This window comes from Micrasema longulum, unplaced genomic scaffold, assembly GCF_059751315.1.
Source record: "Micrasema longulum isolate JH-2025_06_02 unplaced genomic scaffold, ASM5975131v1 h1tg000927l, whole genome shotgun sequence".
Taxonomy (NCBI): Eukaryota; Metazoa; Arthropoda; class Insecta; order Trichoptera; family Brachycentridae; genus Micrasema; species Micrasema longulum.
Window position 1 is genome coordinate 539,626 of NW_028278118.1, and position 14,801 is coordinate 554,426.

At 32.2% G+C, this 14,801-nt stretch overlaps 1 long non-coding RNA gene across 1 annotated transcript; it reads left to right on the forward strand.

The window, feature by feature from the left end:
* The first annotated feature begins 1,652 nt into the window (after nt 1-1,652).
* Nucleotides 1,653-7,166, forward strand: LOC148278142 (uncharacterized). Its single transcript, XR_015823275.1, has 4 exons — nt 1,653-1,775; nt 3,197-3,402; nt 4,395-4,664; nt 5,708-7,166. It is a non-coding gene; the product is annotated as an uncharacterized LOC148278142 (long non-coding RNA).
* The last annotated feature ends 7,635 nt before the right edge of the window (nt 7,167-14,801 follow it).

Below are 14,801 nucleotides of genomic sequence, written 5' to 3' on the forward strand. Positions count from 1 at the left end.
GAAAACAGTTTTGTTCACGTATTTTGAATATAAATATACAAGATAATACGGCCGCGAGAGCGTTTGGAATATTACCCTTGTTCCCTATGGCTTAAACCATAGAATTAAGAATAGTCCAAAAGAAGCGTAGTCATATTTGAATACATCGGACTGCGTTCTAAAAACCCCCCACATTGCTCCACTTTCACCGCGCGCTTGCATGAAGTCGCCGCGTAATATTGCCAGATCGCGAAAAATATAATCATTACACAAATGTAAGATAAACATATTAAAAAAAACAAATATTTAATATCTCTAAAATTTTATTGTAAACCCGGAAACATTGATTGACACAACAGAGCAGATAAGTTAAGTGTTTTTTAATAAGAGTAATTTAATTAATGAACTTTGAACTTAAAAAAAACTTATTTTATTTTAAATAAAACGGATATTTTCATGTCATGTCAAATAATATTTTATGTTTTGAAGGTAATGTCGGTCAAACGTCCACCACGGCGTTGTTTAATCCGAGAGGTCCAATTTTCATTAGTTTTCTTATTAGATGAGCAAAGTAGCGTAAAAAAAAATACTATCCTGGCAACAACAAATTAAAAAATATCACACCAATCAAGTCACTTTATTGCTCCCTGGTTAGAAGTCGTTTAGGATATATTTCTCCAGTCTGGTCGGTCGCTGGTCGCTCCATTATCGTGTATATTCTGATTCACTCGAGCGCGTCCAGAAGAAATTTCTAAAATATATTAATTTTGAACTTCATGTTCCAGCTGCTTTATGACCAACTATCACATGCACTCGCCTATACCTAGGCTCCATAAATATGGCAATCAGTATGAGGACAAGGCTGATATATTTGGTTCTGGACTTGATAGTTATAAAACGAGTCTGATTTCTTTTTTTCTCTCGCAATGTTATTCTTAAACTTTTTTTATATGTAAAAATGTTTTCCTTTTTTGCTTTTTCATATTTATATATTTATTTCGTTAGTATTTTTGGTTGCTTATGTGTATTTACCTACTTGTTTCTATTGTTATAGTTATGCAATTTTATAATTTTTTGCTATGTATTTATATATGTATTTTTTCCGTATTTATGTTCAATATATGTTAAAAGCAATTTATGCCGTTTATGTAAAAATAAATAAATAAACAAACATTAATATAAAGTACATTTTGTTTTTTTTGACAATCTGACGGAAAAATAATTGAATTTTTAAGTAATACAATTGTTGCTTAAACATGCAATGTGATCCCATCCTGTTTCTTGAAGTTCCCAGAAGTATGTTTACCCTTGAAAACAACACAACACGGCATGGATTCAAATCGGGATTTGCGTACTGAGCAACGTCTACAAAAAAACTAATGAGTCAAAACGTAAAACTACTCCTTGAAAAGTAGTTTAGTCACCTTCTATTGTATTCGGTTTCTGGACGATTCTTATTTTATGTTTGTAACATACAACATATTTTAGATTTAAGATTGTCTTCCTACATTAGAATTTTTTCCCATTTTGCTCATTAAATTGTTGATGTAAGTTGTCCATGTCAATTGTTTGTCTATTGTAGTCCTAAATATTCAACATTCATTATTGAAATGAATAATTTCTACTGGCAATCGCCTTTAATCTGTACTGGCAACATTGTTGTAGCATTTCATAATGGCCGCACCCGGATGCTCTGACAGTTCCGAAGTTTGTGTCACAAAACAATTGAATAATTGTTTTATAGTCTATTCTATATAACGCTTGATGTAGTGACCCCGTCGATGTAGAAACTTTGGGTAATTTCCTTAAATAATTATTAATTAAACGGCGAACTTTAACAGCCCATAGATTTATACATACAACACGTAACAAGCATAGTCAGAACAGAAACACACAGGAATGCTTCCTTCGTAGTTTTTTTGTTTTCATCTTCTAATTGCAGCGTGTTATTTGATATTCTAGTGGCTATTTTTCCATGGGTCGAGTGCATACTTTGCTGTATGAGCATATCAGTACATTACGAGTATAGGAATTGTTTTAATGTCTGTTTTTATAGTGTAGGTACACAAAAATGAAAAATACATACTAGAAATTAGGCCGATTAAGGCTTGGTGTTATATTGATCTAGACTATTTATTGAATTGGTGTTTATTTTGTAGAACTCCACCTTATAGTTTTTATATATAAAATAAAATAATAAGTGAATAGACAGAAATAAGTGTTTTATTTGAATATTAAAATTGCTAGCTTATGTTCGTGACCCGCACTTAAAGGGTACTGTAGCTAACGCGCTACCGGCGTTGTGTTGTGGTTCCGCTGCAGTCACTAACGCACACGTCCCGATCCACTGGTTGTAAGGCAGCGGAGGCTAGGCGATCTTGTTAACTCGTCAAGGCCGGAGATGTCCTTAAAAGGGCCTCTTACTTCAGGTTGAAGTTGCCGGTTCACCGTGGTCAGGAATCCGTAGGGAAAGAAGTCCAAAATCCAAGTCCAGGGTGAAGCGAAGGTGTCAAGCAAAGTGAAGTAGAATCGAGTAGAAATCCGGGTCGGGGAGTAGCGAGTAGAAATGAGTAAAAGCCAAACGTCAGAGAGGAAGCGATTGTTTATTTTTAATAGTACATGTTATAGACCGTTCGCGCTACGTGCCCCACCATTCATCCCGCCGAGCGGGCCTAGCCGTCGCATGCCGCGCGGAGAGAGAGAGAGAGCGACTGAGAAGGCCGCCCGCCCGCTCTATCTGTCTCCCTCCCTCCACGTATATAGGCACTATCCCCTCTAGTTCTCACGGCATTCTAGCGGCGGCAGCGCAGCGCGAAACAATGAACATTCAAAAATATACTTAAACTAATTTATAAACTAAATGCTTCAGTAAGGAAAAGGCCACCCCCGAATGTGACAAATACTAGTCTTTATTGAAGGGCCAGCTCATTTCTAACACATACCGAGATCCCTAACTCTAACACTTAATCTACCGCGGTGGTGGTCCCTACAAGGGCCGCTTTCTGTATTGACGTCCGTAACAGGTACCTTGTGTTGGAAGTTAAATGAAAATTTCACTGTATTTTTAATTCAATAACACCTTGCGATTATAGTCCAGATTATGGCGAAAGAATCTGTAAAATACGCCACAAATTAAAAAATGATTATTTTAATCTCCGTATTCAAAACTATGTGCATTTAATAAATACATCAATATTTATTTGTCTTTTCTTTCTAGGATATTAGCTTTCATATTAAATAGTCATATGTACCCAAACTAGTAAAGAATTATGGAATTCGCTTCGGTAAACATTAAGGCTGAACAGGAGACTGGTGATATAGAAATAGATATTCTCCACACTGAGGAAGAGGCGTCATGTTCCCACAAAAGTGACAAGCCAGGAGTTGCTACCGTGAAGGCTGAACCAGGGCCATTAACAAAAGGTTTGTGTTAAGAATTCAATGATTTTAATCGTTAATCGCGATCAATCCACACAATTCTAAAATATACCTGTATAACAAAATAAAGTATCACTGTTCGATTTCCTGACGCTACAAAATCGCTCCTAAGTAGCGCCTGCTAAGGTCGCTCAAAAAATCCTCGTTTTTAGTGTGGTTTTTATTTTAGTTAAAAAAAAAACAAAAATACTAAAAGCTTAATGCATAAAATATTAAAACTGTATGAAGACAATAATATATAAGGGAAAGAATAAAAGTACAAAATTTGATTGAAAAAAAATGTTCTGTTTATTTTAAGAATTGTAGTACCTATTGTTTAAATTAGTATATAGTTTATTATTTTTATCAAAAACATTTTTCACTTTGTGGTATTACATTTTACACTTATTTGTTTATAAATTTGTATAAACCACTTTAATTTAAAAAAAAAAAATTTTAATTACACTTCGACCGGTTTCGAGGTTACTACCTCATCGTCAGGAATTTAACTAACTTATAATTACACGCGTGAATTTAATCAAGAAACGGGTGTAGAAATTTTGCATGTCAATAAAAATGGTTTTCGTTTAGATAATTTAGAACGATTAGAAATGAGTAAATCCATTAATCAAAAACTTCAAATAATAAATAATCATTTAAATCTAACTTCGAGTCCTCTTTTAAAACAATTCCCGTTATGATTTATTTTATCTTCTTTCTCTCTCTTTCTTTAAATTTTCTGTCTCTTTCATACAATATTTTATTTTAATAGCAACGCGTGTAATTATAAGTTAGTTAAATTCCTGACGATGAGGTAGTAACATCGAAACCAGTCGTATGTGTAATTAAAAAAAAATTAAAGCGGTTTATGCAAATTTATTAACAAATAAGTGTAGTATATAGTTAATTAAACCATTGTAAATATTAGTAAATATGAAAATGTTTTTCATGATATTTACTTTAAGATTATATAAATATTAACTTTTTATTTCTTGAAGGTAAAACAATGGAAATAGCTTCGGTGAATATTAAGGCTGAACCGGGGACTGGCGATGTAGAAGGAGATATTCTCCGTACTGGGGAAGGGGTGCCATGCTCCCACGGAAGTGAGGAGCCAGGTGTTGCTACCGTGAAGGCTGAACCGGGGACCAGTACTGACCAGCCTAGGATAACCAGTGATATTATTAGATTCACGGAGATGGACATTCATTATCCTGACATCAAGCAAGAATGTTTGGATTCCTCTCGTGCCAATGAAATTCCCTCTAGTAAGTAAAACTTCTCTCTGTTCTCTGCTGCACATCTGCTTCCCTCGTTACGTCGCACCTCTTATCTAACTACCCAAGTGAGGCAATCTCGCTTACGTATCTTAGAACGGCTCCATTATATTATTTTTAGTTTATTTTGATATCAAATCGCCCATCAAAAGGGTAGAATTTTTCTCAACGATGTCCTTGAGTATTTTTTCCATTTCATTGATAAACGAGAACGTTTTTTTTTTTGACCGTAAGTAAATTGAGATTAAGCTATTTTTACTTATGTTTTAATAAACAAAACAAACAAACAAACAAACAACCCATCACGCCGTTTCCCCGTAGATGTAGGCAGAAAGGATAGAATGCCAGTTATGGCATTCTATCCTAGTGTTAACTCTATCTTGGAGTACCGACCTCGCTTCCTCTACATTCATACATCTTCTCATGCACGCACGCCGATATTCCTACTTTTGACATGTCCATCTTCAAGTATTTAATGGACTTGATCGTGCCACGTCTTTCTCGGTCTTCCTCGTTTTCTGCATCCATTAACATTTGCATCGTAGATCCTTTAAGCCGTTCTTTCGCTGTCCATTCGCTCTTCATATCCAAACCAACGCAGCACCCCTTTTTTGATTCTGTCAATAATGCATGTCTCAGCCTTACACACTTCACGGATCTCGACATTTGTGCACCTACCATTCATCGTTTTACCACACATTCGCCTGAGGGATCGCATTTCGACAGCATTCAACCTACTTTCATCATCATTTTTCCAATTCCATACTTCGCTCCCATACATGTTTTTATGATTACTAAAACCAAAAAGTAAAATTTGCCATAATTAATTATGCAATAAAAAAAACAATTTTCCATTTCCAACTATCCAAAGATCTCATTCATGCATCATCAAGTTGTTTCGAGTTAGAGACAGTCTTACCATAGGAAGCCTGAAATTGTCTCCACTTCTTGTCTGCTGGTTGGAAAAGTCTTTATTGCATTATTTACCCCTTAGTGCACCTGAAAGAAGTCTAGTTCATATGTTTTTGTTTCAGGTTTACAAGCGAGGCAAAAGGATTTTAACTGCTTAAAATCACACATATTGACTCATACTGACGAGAAACCATTCTCATGCTCAGAGTGCCAATTTAAATGTTCAGTGAAAAGTAGTCTTAAAAGACACTTCTTGACTCATACTGCTAAAAAACTATTCTCATGCACAGAGTGCCAGTATAAATGTTCAGGTAAAAGCAATATAAAAAAACACATTATGACTCATACTGGTGAGAAACCATTCTCATGCTTAGAGTGCCAATATAAATGCACACAAAAAAGCTTTTTACGAACACATATGATGACTCATACTGGTGAGAAACCATTCTCGTGTCCTGAGTGCCAATATAGTTGTTCTCACAAAAGTAATTTAAAAAAACACATTTTGACTCATACTGGTGAGAAACCATTCTCATGCTCAGAGTGTCCGTATAAATGTTTACAAATAGGGAGTTTTAAATTACACATGTCAACTCATACCGGTGAGAAACCATTCTCCTGCCCGGAGTGTCAATATAAATGTGCACTTAGAAGTCAATTGAAATCACACATGTTTACTCATACTGCTGAGAAACCCTTCTCATGCTCAGAGTGCCAATATAAATGCTCACAAATGGGCAGTTTGAAATTTCACATGTCATCTCATACTGGTGAGAAACCATTCTCATGCCCAGAGTGTCATTATAAATGTGCACTTAAAGGTCATTTAAAATCACACATGCGTACTCATACTGGTGAGAAACCATTCTCGTGCTCAGAGTGCCAGTTTAAATTTTCAAATCGAAACGGTTTGAAAAGACACAACTTGACTCATACTGCTTCAAATCGAAGAACTTTGAAACGACAAAACCTGACTCATACTGGTGAGTAACCATACTTTTGCTCAGAGTGCCAGTATGAATGTTTACGTAGAGATACTTTAAAATCTTACATGTTGTTTCATTCTGGCAACAAAATGTTCTCCTGCTCCGATTGTGAAAACATCTTTTCCAAAAGACGTGATTTAATTCATCATTCGTTAAATCACATTGGTAAGAAAATTCTTACTGTAAAATTATTTCCTACAGTTAATTAAAATTATTTGCTTAGTTTTATTTTAAATTAATAGAATGAACGGAGGGTAATGCCGTACAGCGGCGAAATCCGTACAGTAATTTTAAGTTGGAAGAATGTAAGTTACATTCATTATTTTTTTTTATGTTATATTTCCCCTACATTTAACTACTGCATTTATATACTTTTTTATCACATTGTGACATTTTCTTACTTTTTTATATTGCATTTTTACTACATATGTTTGATGCATTTTTCTCATTGGATATTTTTTTACTATGTTAGTTTTACTTCATTCTTTTTTACTAGGTATTTTATATTTTACCCGAATTTACTAAGAAAATAATGTGTTTGGGACTTTTAATTTTTTTATGATATGTGGTATAAAATAAAACGTTTACATTGAAATATTTTGTTTAAATGTTCACTTGCCCTGAATCTATATTTATATCGTCTACGTTTTTATTTTAAACGCGTGGGGTTCATAGTCCATTGATCGATCACCTGAAATTATAGTGCGTTTCCCAATGAAGCAAGTCAGCGTTTTCTATAGAATATAATACAGCATATTATACTACTCTAACAATGTAAGCACCCACCCTTTTCCCGAAACTGTTCATAAAGACTCGTGTCTCTCTTCAGTTTCGCATATCACTACCAATTTTAAAAAAGCAATTAAGTGAAAGTTCAATATTTCTTTACAATAAAACCGCGGAAATAACAAAAAAAATAAAATATTTAAAAGCTTTCATTGTACCCCTCACAGCAGTATTGTCAATTTGTGATCAATCAAATACACATGGTCAGTACAATCATCTTTTTCTATTTCCCAGTATGAGAGTGAAGGAATACAGTGTTAGTTCCAAATTGAGACCGTGGCCGCACGCACCAGATCCCGCTTCAGACAGGAAGAAGAACGTACTAATACAAACAAATCTAACAACGACACAAAACCCAAATGCATATAGGAAACTTTAAAACAACTCTTAACCTTTCCCTTACTGTCCTAAATACACCTGCGCGTTACGGTGCTGTGTAGTCATTACACATTAAAAAATAAGAGATTCGAAAATAGAAAAATGAAATATTTATAGGGAATGGCTTAATTAACCATAATTTAATTCAAAGATTATAATATTTGTTATTTTGTTATTATTTTTTTTTTTTTTGCACCACAACAGGCCAGGAGGCCCAATTACAGTGGTGAATTACATTACAGAACAACCAGGCTTGAGAAAAATCACATTTTTAATTTTTGTGTTCTCACCGGGAATCGAACCCGGAACCTTCCGGGCGTGAGTCAAGCGTCTTGACCACTACACCACGGAGGCCGCCATTTCAAATCTAACTGCTGAAAACATGAAAAAGCCATTGGGTATCGCTAACGACTCGGGCGAAACGTGCACCCACGCCAACTTCCCAAGAGCTACTGAGTAGATATATAGTACTGGACTACGTGACTGACTAAGAGTATACTTTTAATGATATTTGTAATTTATCCCTGATTTCCGATAAAATGCTTTTTTTGTGTCTAATAAGTAGTTATTATTTAACAACAAATTATTTCAGTCGATACGTAAATATGTAATAGAGGAATACTGAAAATCTAAACCCAATATTTATTATATTTATAAAGATATTATAGTTATTATACGCAATGTGTACTAGCTACACATCACCGGGGAGGGAGGGTTAACAGAATTGCTCATAAAGACGAGAGCGTTATCCTGCAGAACATAAACGTCGTCCCTACCATGGAGATATGGACAATAAAGTAACGTGGCTTATAAAGATTCCACAGGGCATAATAACGCCCAATCAGTCAGTCTGCATCAGCACCAGTTTAACGCAGTCATTCGATTCCAAGAGCCATTTAATTCATTATTTCTTAGTCATGTAATAAATACGCATCAAACAGCAACCTCGTGTCTTCTGTCAATTTCTAGCTTGGGTAGGAAATTCACCAACCCCCAACAACCTATTTCTACAAACGCATCTCTCAGACTTAAAAATCAGACATCTATTACATTGTCGCTTTTTTATCCTAGTGCCTATGTTCAAATCAAAATTTCATGAAAATGATGTTGAAAATACATTCTATTATATTTTTACACCGTGGTCACTCTATGAGCATCGGAAAGGTCGAAAATAGCGGTTTTCGCACTTTTTGTACAATAAATAATTAAAAAAATAAATATTTAGAAAAAAATCTATTTAAAATGTTACTTTGCTTCTAGTCTTTTGTCCGACAATTTACTACTAGGGGAGAGAGGGTAATGAAATAAATCCTGGCTTCGTGAATGAATGCAATGCACAGTAGACGCTTTCTTAACCGGCGCCGCTTTAACCAGCCTCTTCTATGAATGCCTCTTGGAGTGATGTGTGGCTTTTTCCTGTACATATTTTTTACAGTTTGTGAAATGTTATTTTTTTAATGTGCGGGTCTCTTATACAGAATAAGCGAAATAAACAAATAAATTGAGCATAGACAAAGTGATAATAATATTTTTTAAATTAATACCTAAATTATCCTATAAAATAATTTTTATTTTCAGTTAATATAGTTTTTTCTCAATAATTTGTAAAATTAAACAAAATAATAATCATCTTTAATATCTCCTTTCGTACAATAAATAATAATTGTTTTTCACAAAAAAAACGTTTATAATTTAAAACAATTTTTGTGCGAACATTTTAATTTTAATTTTAAAACATAATCAATATGAATTGTAACAAATGTGTACAAAATATCAGCCCCCGAAAAGCACTCAAATGTGCAAGGTGCTATATATATTTTCATCCGACATGTGCTGGAACCACACTGGAAAATTGTAAAAAAATGAGTAAAATATATCGAGCACAGTGGAAATGTGAGATTTGTAAAATACATGATCCACGATATAATACAAGTGCACTATATTTTGATGAAGATGATGACCAGTTGAAGACATCAAACAAGGAACCTAAGAACCATACTCAAAATAAAAACGAGGAACCAATCATAACAGATTCATCAATGAACTATATTAAAAACATGTGGGAAGAAATCTCAAAAGTTAAAGAATCGATCAATACACTTACTATAGAACTACAAGTGCTTACTGATAAATATGAAGAATTAGTAAAAAGTAAGAAAAAAGAACGTGATGAATTAATCAACAATCAAAAGGTTGTTGAAAATATTGAACCGAAATTGACAAATAGAAAAATTAAATCCAACAAAATAATAACAAATAGCAATAAGAAAAAGAAAAAGAAGGATGAGTCAAATAATGAAACAAACGATACAATATCAACAGCTGATGATGAAACTAATGATACTTCACAAATTGATAAATACACAAAAAAAAGAAAAAAAACTAACAGAAAATAATTTACATTTAATACAAAAAGAAGATAATATGCAGAAAATGAATATTCTCATAATAGGAGATGAAAGAGGAAAAAAAATCAGGAGAACCATTGAGCAAAATATATCTAACCATGTTCACTGCTGTAGCAACATTTACCCAGAAGCTACCTTAGAAAATTATGCTTCTAACATTATATCACAATCAAATACATTTACAATGGAAGATACCGTAATACTACTACTGGGACAAAATGAGACATCCCCTATTCAATTTCTAAGTTATTTATACTGTATACTAGATAATCCAAATAAATACAAAAGTATATATTTACTCTGTCTATGAGAATGATTTCCTCAACACATTAAAACTAAATATAGAAATTAGAAAACTGGCAAAACTACATGAAAACTGTACATTCATAGGACCAATATATCACGAAAAAATGAAATTTTATGAAAAGCAAATATTAAAAGAGCGAACAATGAATGAAATGGTTACTACATTGAATAAAATGTATAAATTTGAATCACAAGCTAATTACATCCTGTGACAAGAACATGTAAATAAAATCAATGAGCTTGATCATTTAGACAGACATAAATCTAAACAATCAGAGGAGAAAAAAATGAGAAAGATGCATAAACTCAAGATTCTTTATATAAATATACGCAGTCTTAAACCAAAAATAGATGAACTTAAATCATTAATAACAAATGACTCATCAATACCAGATATCATTATGCTTACAGAAACATGGCTAAGCAACGCTGAAGAAGAATTGTATGGAATTAATAATTATAATGTAATTAACTCATGTAGAGAAGGCAAAGGAGGAGGAGTAGCAATATATATTGCTAATAATTTAGATTTCCAAATTAAAATAAAAGAAACCGCAAAAGATAAATCAAATGTAATCTTAATAAATTTAACTGAACAAAATATTAATATCTGTGTCATCTATAGACCACCCAATAAAAATCAGGTACACCAATTCATCGACTTTTTTGAAACAGATAAAATAAAAAGGAAAAATAATAATAGTTGGTGATTTCAATATAAATTTACTTGACAAAAAAATTGTGCATACTAATGATTACCTAAATTCTCTCTGCTCAAACAATTTTGAAATACTAAATGAAATATAACCTGAAAAGTATCTTAGGTGGAATCAAAGAGGTGAAAATACAATAATTGACCATGTGATCACTAATATAATAGGATGCAATCACACAATTGACTACATAGATACACCGCTAAGTGATCATAGAGCATTGGAGTTAAATTTGGATATATCAGTAGCTAAACAAATAGTAGCAAGGCAAAAATATACTTCAGAAAAGATCGATTTTAATAAACTTAAAGAAAGCGTTGAAATAAAATTACAAAATTTACAAATAACTAGTTTTAAACAACTGCAAGAGTTGATTCTAACTGAAATTAAAAAGAATACAAAAACAGAAAACAGAAGATTTACTACTTCGATCCAAGAGGGGTGGCTCACAAAAGAAATATTTAAAAAAGTTATTCTAAAAAATAAAATTTACAAAAAAATGTTTAAAGAAAGACACAATCAACATCTGCAAATACAACTAAAAAATATTTAAAAAGAGCTGAAAAATAATATAAGAAATTCTAAAAAACAATACTACCAACAACAAATAGCATGCGCAGAAGGAAACAGTAATAAATTATGGAAAATTATTAAAAATATTAAATCAGACACAAAAATACCATCACCATGTATAAAGGAAATAAAACAAATGGATGGAAAAGTAACAAATAATCCGGTAGAAATAACAAGTACATTGAATGATTTTTATACAAATATAGGAAAAAAACTTGCAAATAAAATAAAGGGACCATGTTTAAATGTAACAGAAACACAAAAATACCAAATAAATGCTACCTTCTTTCTTAGACCCGCAACAATAGGAGAAATCAAAAAAATTATAGATAATTTGAAAAAAAATGCTTCTCCGGGATATAATAAAATTAAACCATCGCTAGTAAAAATTCTTAAAGACATGCTTAGTCCAATATTAAGAAATCTGATTAATCTGCATATAAAAGAAGGTACCCATCCAGATGAATTGTAAATAGCAAGAATCACTCCAATATATAAAGGAGGTGATAAAAAAGATCATAGCAATTACAGACCAATTGCAAATTTAACAGTTTTCAACAAAATATTTGAAAAATATATTCAAAAGAGATTAATGGATCATGTTAAAAATCTTAATACTTTACTAATATACTGACCGGAACCGGAACAGCCCTAGTGAATTTAATAAATTTTATTCAAACCAACATGGATACTGGGATCCCAATCACGGGAGTAATCTTAGATTTTAAAAAAGCTTTCGATACGGTTCATGTTGAGACCGTGATAAAAAAATTAAACGACATAGGAGTAAAATTTCAAGAAAGTAAACTATTAAAATCATACTTAGCAAATCGGAAGCAGTATACATATGTAAATGAAAAAAAAAGCCTTTTGCAAACAGTAAATTTTGGAGTACCCCAAGGATCCATTTTGGGTCCAATATTATATATTTTATACATTAATGATTTGTCACTGTACAATTTCAAGGGAAAAAATATTATGTATGCCGACGACATTGGACTATTCTATAAAAATCAAACAGACGTATTAATAAACAATGACATAAACAAAGACCTAACTATGTTGACTAAATGGACAAACACAAACTTACTTACACTTAATGAAAAAAAAAGCAATATTATCCATTTTGAAACTAGAAAAAAATGTCATAAAGTAGATGCTTACATAAATAATGAACGACTTACTGAAATTGGACATGTTAAATACTTAGGACTAACAATAGACAGACAATTAACATGGAAAATTCATATCAACAATTTAATTAGCAAAGTGGCGACATTATCGAGGCTTTTTTTAAAAATCAAAAATTTTATTCCAAAAACGGAAAAAAATCTAATGTATGAAGCCTATGTAAAAACTAAAATATGTTATACGCAACTATTATGGGGAGCAGGATATCAAAATGACATAAACAGACTACAAAGACAACAAAATAAAATATTAAAGTTAGTATATGACCTTCCCTATTTAACTGCAACTATAGAACTTTTTAAACAAACTAAGCAATTAAATATAACTGAACTCTTTCAACTAGAATCATTAAAATTTATCCATAAATTAGCCACTAATGTAATTGTAGACGAAGAACTAAAACTAGTAAAAAATTGTAGTCAACATGGACATAATACGAGAATATCAGACAAGACAAATACCATATACAACTTTCTAAAACAAGACAAGGACAATCAAGACTAATGAACCAGGGACTGAAATTATACAATAAACTACCAGACAAAACTAAACAAAAGACTCAGACAAACTTTTCAAAAGATGTAAAAAATATTTTTTTGAATTATGTACACTAAATATGTCAACTCTTTGTAAAAGAAGAATCATAAATTATTTATTAAATTTATATAAAAAAGCAAATGGCGTATTGGACGTCCCGGAATTAACTAGTGTTATCAGCTTAAAAGTACCAGTTCGAAATACTCGGCAGCTAAAGTTATTTTTTTAATCTCCTGGCAGTCATAATTATTATTACAATTCACCAATACCTAGACTACACCGGCTAGGTAACGAGTATGGTGAAGTTGATATATTTCGTCTGTCTTTTTATAAATATAGGTTAAGTATTCAAAAGGTTATAAATTTATTTGTATATTATTATTATTATTTATTTATTTGAATTTTTATTCCGGTAAAATGGCTATAAAGTGCAGAGCCAATTCTACCATATAAACATATAAACATGAACATAAATATAAACATAAATATAACAATAAACATAAATAAAAACATAAAATAAAATTTTATATTGCAGCACTTATGGTGGTCTTAACATATCGCGCCATCGCTTGAACAACAGTGATTGGATCCACTCTGCAGTGGCTTGGTGAATTTCGTTATTAGACTTTTTCAGGCGTTCCCATAGGCTCCAGGCTCTTTGGCGAAGCAGGGCAGCGAAGGTGTTTATTCGTCCAGCTGTAAACATTTCAGGGGCACTGCAGTACCTAGGCAATCCGAATAATTGTCGGTATGAGTTGTTATACGCGATCCTTAATTTATTCCACGCTCCTTGCGTATAGTTGTTCCAAAGTTCCGCTGTATACATGGACGTCAAATACGAAGTAAATATGATTTTCTTCACTTCGTTACTGCATTGAAAGAAGCGTCTCGCTAGCATAGAGGCCCTGACATTAATGGTTCTTCTCTGTCTCTCTGATGTCCTGATCGTCTTTACAATTATCAGTCAGTATGTGCCCTAGATATTTGACTTTTGCAGTTACCATTAAACTGTTGTTGTCTAGGAATACAGGTGGTGATGGGTTCACGAACTCAGAAAGTGACGTCTTGTGTTTAAATATAAGTAAGTACGGCAGATAAAATAAAATAAAATTTTAAAATTTATAAAATTTCTTAATATTGTTCTTTATTTACTATTTTTTTCCATGTATCTCTATAATAATGTATAAACTTATATGTATGTATATGTATGTGTGTATGTTTTAATATGTAAACTTATTAAATATTTTTCTATGTACCATATACCTATGTTGGTACATTTTTTTATTTTTACTTATTATTGTATCTTTTAGTTTATTTTATTTTATCTTTGATTTTAAC